Source organism: Canis lupus, chromosome X, assembly GCF_011100685.1.
Source record: "Canis lupus familiaris isolate Mischka breed German Shepherd chromosome X, alternate assembly UU_Cfam_GSD_1.0, whole genome shotgun sequence".
Classification (NCBI taxonomy): Eukaryota; Metazoa; Chordata; class Mammalia; order Carnivora; family Canidae; genus Canis; species Canis lupus.
This window is the reverse complement of record NC_049260.1, coordinates 22571879-22578849: the sequence shown is the minus strand read 5'-3', so window position 1 is coordinate 22578849 and position 6971 is coordinate 22571879.

Here is a 6971-nt window from a genome sequence, read left to right as displayed (position 1 = left end):
TATTAGTTTCAAACACTCCTTTTGTTGGGCAAATAGGAAGATTAGCAAAGCTTTCAGTTACTCGGATATCTTAATATCAACCTAGAATTTTTTATTTGTGTACTAAAGATAAATAGAAGTTTATCACTTGGATAGGGGTAAGGAATCCAAGTAACAAAGAAGAGTAAGTCCAAAATAATAATAATATCACAGAAGGTTATGTTCAAGGAAATGGGATAGTCAAAGTGAGTATATGGGCAGAAACAATAGCCTAGTGTTGTGCTTAATTCCATATTTATGAAATATTAAAACATATTTGGCTTTAGGTTCACAGAAATTCTTTATTCTTACCCTGTGACACTAACAAGGTAATGAGGATTCTTAAATGCTGACCATGCTTTCATGTATGGTTCTACTATTGAGTTTAGCAGCAGTAACAAAATCCCACAAGTTGTTAGATAGATCTAGGACTTTGAAAGATTACAGGCAATAATTATGGTGAATCTGTTCCTACTCGTTGAGTCCTATGGTCCTCTCTTAGAAATGTGCATTCAGTGACACTTTAGTAACAAGACCATGAATTAAATTAGGAAGAGAAACTAAGTCTCTAAAAAGGTGTTACATTTTCAAAGTCAATGATAGTGACTAAATTGGATTAGAACCCTAGTGCCTTGAGCCCCAGCCCAGAGCTATTTTCAATATACCTCATGATCACAAAATTCAGGGCTTCAATTTGACATTTATTTTCTATTGTGGATATTGATTTCCTAGGGAAAAAAATGAAATGTGCTGTTGTGTTCCTATGTACTTTATTGACCGCATAAACTCTAATTAAGAAGGCTTATGTACTATCCTTTAGTTTGTATATTACTGCAAATTTATTTCAATAAAGCTTCTTCAGTGATGGCTGATTGCAACTACATATATTAATAAACAATACTACGAATGTGCAAACAGTTATTACAGAGTTATCTGTTTTATAGGCCCGCCTTAGCCCAAATAAAACCTTCAGTGTATTTTATAGTACTTCGTGAGGAGTTTTATAATTAAGCTCATATTTGGATGGAAAGAGGCATGACAATGGGATGCAGTCCTCAAATCCTTCAACTTCTGCTGACTGCATTGACAACTACAGAAGCCAAAGAAAGCTACTAGATATATTTATGACTAAGCTATAATGATACTTTTTGTTTAATATTTTTCTTAAAATGTAATATTTTGCTTAAGTTTAAAATTGTTTTCATCCTATCCAAGTTACTGAAGACTCAGAAGGTATTAAATTTCTCTTCAGTATTTCTTATCTTCACATTCATTTAATACTAGCTTAGTTAATTTTTCAAGTGTGTTGATTATTATGAGCAACCTGGGTATAATTTCATTTACTTTGATATGCTAAATTAACCATTCTTGGCTATAGACAAAATTAGTATAAATCCACTTTTCAGAGGGAGACAATACTAGCCACTAAATGGAGACAAAGATGAATACCCTTATGATTTTCCTAGTCTCCATTGACAATATCCACTCTAATAGTACAAAAACCTCATGGAAAAATGATTTTATTATCCTGTGCAACTTCAGTGTTGCCTCTTGTTTGATGTCCTCAAAAGGCTATGTTAATGCAGAAGTCAGAATAGGATATAGAAGCAATGAAATAATGTGTATATTGGTTTAGATATTTTAAGCTAGAGCCTCACTATTACAATCGTGGTAAATTCTCTTCCTGTCATAAACTATATATCAGACTTTGAATTATAAAACAAAACACGGCACACAAAATAACTATTTATTTATTTATTTATTTATTTTAGTAAGCCTTAACTCGATCTACATTGCCAGGATTCCTACTGAATTGCATGCCTCAGGTCTATTTCATTGAAAAATATCCTCAAACAGAATATAATTGACATTTTTAGGACACTCCAGGCAACAGCAGAATACACATTTTTCCCCCAAGTCCACAAGGAACATACACCATGACAGGCCATATCCTGGACCATATAACTAATATCAAAAAATGCTAGTGGATTAAAATCATATAAAGTATGTTCTTTGACTATAAAGGAAACAAACTAGAAATCAGTAATAGAAACAAAAATCTCAAACACAAGTTAGATGACATGCTTCTAAATATTTTATGGGTCAAAGAGGAAGTCTCAAAAGAGGTAAAAAATAGACTGAATATAAATGAAAATGTAAGATATCAAAATTTCTGGGACACAGCTAAAGTAATACTGAGCATAAAACTTATAGCACTAAATATTTGCATTACAAAAGAGGGAAAGCCTTAAATAAAAAATCCACATACCTACCTCAAATACCTAGAAAAGAACAAAATAAATCCAAAACAAGCAGACATAAGGGGATAGTAAAGATAAGAGCAGAAATCAATTAAATTGAAAATATGAAACAGTAGGAAAAAAGCAGTGAAATCAATTGCTGGTTCATTGAAGAAATCAATAAAGTTTTTAACCATAAAATGGAGAGGACAAAATTTACTAATATTAGGAATGAAACAGTAAATATCATTACAGATGAGTAAGGGGTACTCTGTATAACTAAAAATATCTGAGTAGGATTGGTATGCAGGAAACTGCTAAACTCTGATGATGAAATAAATCAAAGAAGATCTGAGCAAATGAAAAGATATATCATGTCCTAGATTAGAAGACTGACCATTATTAAGGTATCAGTTCTCCCTAAATAAATATATAGTTTTAACACAATTAAGTCTAATTTATTTATTTATTAATTAAGATTTTATTTATTTATTCATGAGAGACACACAGAGAGAGAGGGAGGCAGAGACACAGGCAGAGGGAGAAGCAGGCTCCATGCAAGGAGCCTGACGTGGGACCTGATCCCCAGACTCCAGGATCACGCCCTGGGCTGAAGGCAGATGCTCAACCGCTGAGCCACCCAGGGATCCCTAAGTTATAGTTACTTAAACACACAGACTCATACACCAACAGACACTGAGTTTACCCATGTTCTCCATACTGCCATTTCTAATGGATCTTTTTTCAGGTTTTGGTTTTTGTTTTTAATTAGCTTCTCCATGATAATTATTATCTGCCACAACCATGGCAAAGAAAGGTAATTTCTCAAATGTACTGTTCTCTTTTCTCAGGGTGTTTAAAATTTCTTGCACCAAAAGTTAGCTCATGCTAATATTCCTCTGGCAGGTTTTCCTGAACCTCAGCTCTCATTCGAACACTTCCATAGGTGCTCCCATAGCACATTTGATTTACTTGCTATTAAATTTATCACATTATATTGACTTCCTCAACTGTTGAGGTACAAAACTCTTTGGCTATTTTATTCTGACTCATGATTCAGGTTTCATTTATTCATTCATCCAATAAATAAATGTCTTTTCTTTGCCCATATATGTGTTGTACTGTGCAAAGATTTTTAACACCCATCTTGAGTTCCTCACTGTGCTGTAATTTACATATTGGTTTGAGGATAATAGGAAATCCACTTATATTTTGATCTTATTTGATTAAAAGTATAGCAAATTCTTTTACTATTTTTTTCACATAATTAAGGCCAATGGGATATGAATGTAATTGGCAAATATATGTAATTCAATCCTTTGTTCAACAAATATGCATTGAATAAGCCACTATGAATAAGCCAGCATGCTTTTTAAAATCCATTGAAAAACATTTACTGTGTTTTCATGGAATTTAATAAATGATAATTGACCAGATTTTTAGAATTTTTTCATCTTTGATATGCAATCAACATTATAAGAAAAATGCTTTAAATATATTCTTACATTTAGATATAGTTTTCTTTAAAGATTTTATTTTTTTTATTTGAGAGAGAGCACAAGCAGAGGGAGGGGTGGGCAGAGGGATAAGCAGACTCCCCACTGAGTGTAGAGCCCCATGTGGAGCTCTGTCCCAGGACCCCCGAGATCATGATCTGAGTTGAAGTCAGATGCTTAACCAACTGAGTTACCCAATTTGCCCCTGATCAAACATAATTTTAACAGTACAGCTGCCCCTAAAAGACATGTGCCTCAAATGACCATTTGAGCAAGAAATTTGATTGAAAAATATGCTTAACTTATTTTAGATTATTTTTCAGCCTTGTGAATATTAAAAATATGGATACATGTTTATCATAGAATATAATTTTGAGCCTCATGTATTTTGCATTTCTAGAATGTGTTAATTTCTAAAGTTTTGATATTTTAAGATTCATGATAGCATTTTAATCAAGTGATAGCAAAAAAGATTGACAAAATCGTAAAATGGTTTTATCTGTAGCTAAAATTATTCTTTAATTGGAAGACTCATCAAAATATGCTGATGTCTTAGTATTACTTACCATTTCAACTGCTCAAGGCTATTTGCATTGAACATGGGAGAGCAGAATCAGCTTCAAATCAACCTCTTAAATTTACTGAATAGAAATACTTGTAGGAGACAAAATACCATAATACTATCTAACAAGTATTTTGTTTTGTAGGGTATTAGAAATGTATTTCTTTTTATATTTCTAGTTTATCCATTGTATACATTTTACTATAATTATGTTAATTTTGTCCTACATTTTAGGTATCTGTTATTTACTTAGAACTCTATGTTCTAGGGTGTAGCCAGAACAACTAACTATTTATGTATCTGCTGGGATGTAGCTTTAAATTCCCCTTTAAGGTCTCACTCAGTTCTACATCTCTCTTGCTTTGTTCTTTTTTTTTAATTTTTTTAATTTTTTTATTGGTGTTCAATTTACCAACATACAGAATAACACCCAGTGCCCGTCACCCAATCACTCCCACCCCCCCGCCCTCCTCCCCTTCTACCACCCCTAGTTCGTTTCCCAGAGTTAGCAGTCTTTATGTTATGTCTCCCTTTCTGATATTTCCCACACATTTCTTCTCCCTTCCCTTATATTCCCTTTCACTATTATTTATTCTAATGGAAAATATCTATTTTGGGTGTTTGGTCCAGGAACAGATTCCCAAGTTATTTTTTTTAGCTATAGCTAGATAAGACTACTCAACAATATTTTAAAAGCAGACAATAACTATAATATAGAAATGAATTAAATTATTTACATTTTAAAAAATAAACAAATTGTGATTTATTCATTATATTGTGCACTCTTTCTAATATTTGGATTTCTAATGCATTAATAAGATTAGAGGATGGAAAAATAAATCTGAAACATGAATAAAGTCCACAGTTTTCCTACTCCAAGTTATTTCTGCAAAGGCACAATCAAAAATCCCTGAATCTTTTGTACTAACATCGGGGCTCATTTATAGCTATCACTGAGAAATTTTATTTCCCAAATGAATCTGGATAATCTTCTAAAAAATCTGTGATACATTTACAGTGGGTTTGCCCATTTTGCCAAAGCATCTTAAAAAGCCACTGGCGTACATATTTTTAGAAGACCTTGGGATCCCTGGGTGGCTCAGCGGTTTAGCGCCTGCCTTTGGCCCAGGGTGTGATCCTGGAGTCCGGGGATCGAGTCCCACGTCGGGCTCCCTGCATGGAGCCTGCTTCTCCCTCTGCCTGTGTCTCTGCCTCTCTCTCTGCCTCTCTCTCTCTCTCTCTCTCTCTCTCTCTCTCTATGTCTTTCATGAATAAATAAATAAAATATTTAAAAAAATAAAAAAAAATAGATGATCATGCTGCACACTTCTAAAAAGTCAAGTTCTGAAGTTTAAGATCCGTACCTATTGGGGCACTTGGGTGGTTCAGTCACTTGAGTGTCAGACTCTTGGTTTCAGCTGAGTTCATGATTTCGGAGGTCATGAAACTCAGTTCTACTTGAGCTCATGCTCAGCCTGGAGTTGGCTTGAGATTCTCACTCTCCCCCTTTCCCCTCTCCTTCTACCACTAATCCACTTGCATTTTCTCTCTCCCTCTCTCTCTCTTTCTTTCAAATAAATAAATAAATAAATAAATAAATAAATAAATAAATAAAATCTTTAGAAATAAAAAATAAAATAAGTAGCTCATTGATAAGCACTGAGTGTTATATGGAGGCATTCAATCACTATATTGTACACCTGAAACTAATATTACACTGTATGTTAACTAACTGGAATTTAAATAAAAACTTAAAAAAATAAAAAAAGTGTCTCTTGTTATAGATAACTACTTTTCTATCATCAAAACACAAATGTGGTTTCCACTCCCCTCTTTTTCTAGAGTTGAATAATTTGAGATTGAGATAGATAGTAGTATATATAGATAGTAGTATATATATGTAATATCTGTGTGTGTGTGTGTGTGTGTATATATATATATATATATATATATATATATATATATATATATATATATAGTAGATCCTGAGGAGGATGTGTAATATTTACTTTATTTTCAACACCAAGTGGTATAAATTTTTCTAAATGGAATGTGCAGTTAATCTTTTCCTAGTAATATGTCATAGGAAACTCTTTTCAAACATCAATATATAGACTCTATAGATGGATATAAAATATATATAAGCATAAACATATGTTACATGCACAGAATAAAAAGCATGTGAAATTATAAACATTAAGCTTTTCTCTTATGCCTCACTATAAGAATTCTTAGCTCCTTTCCTAAAAGATATTAACATTTTCTGTCTATACTTGTAATGGAGAACATTACTATAATAGTAGCATGTGTAATGCTCCCTGAATCTTTTTTTTTTTTTTAAGTTTTACTCTGTTTCATTAAATGGGTGCACATGAGCTTTTAATCATTCTTAAGGTGTTGGACATGTAAGTTGATTTTTGCTGTTAAAATCAGTACTAAATTTTAAATGATACTGAAATTAGTTCTCGTCATAGTTTTTGAATAGGACTGTGGAGTGATTCCTCATCAGCACAAATTGCAAGGTCAAGGAGTTTCTGAAGCTTAAATTTTCTTGGACATTGAAAAAAATAGCCTCCAAAAATGTTAAACTTATTTAGATGCTCACAGGTAGTTTTAAAATAGACTCTTTTGGGATCCCTGGGTGGCGCAACGGTT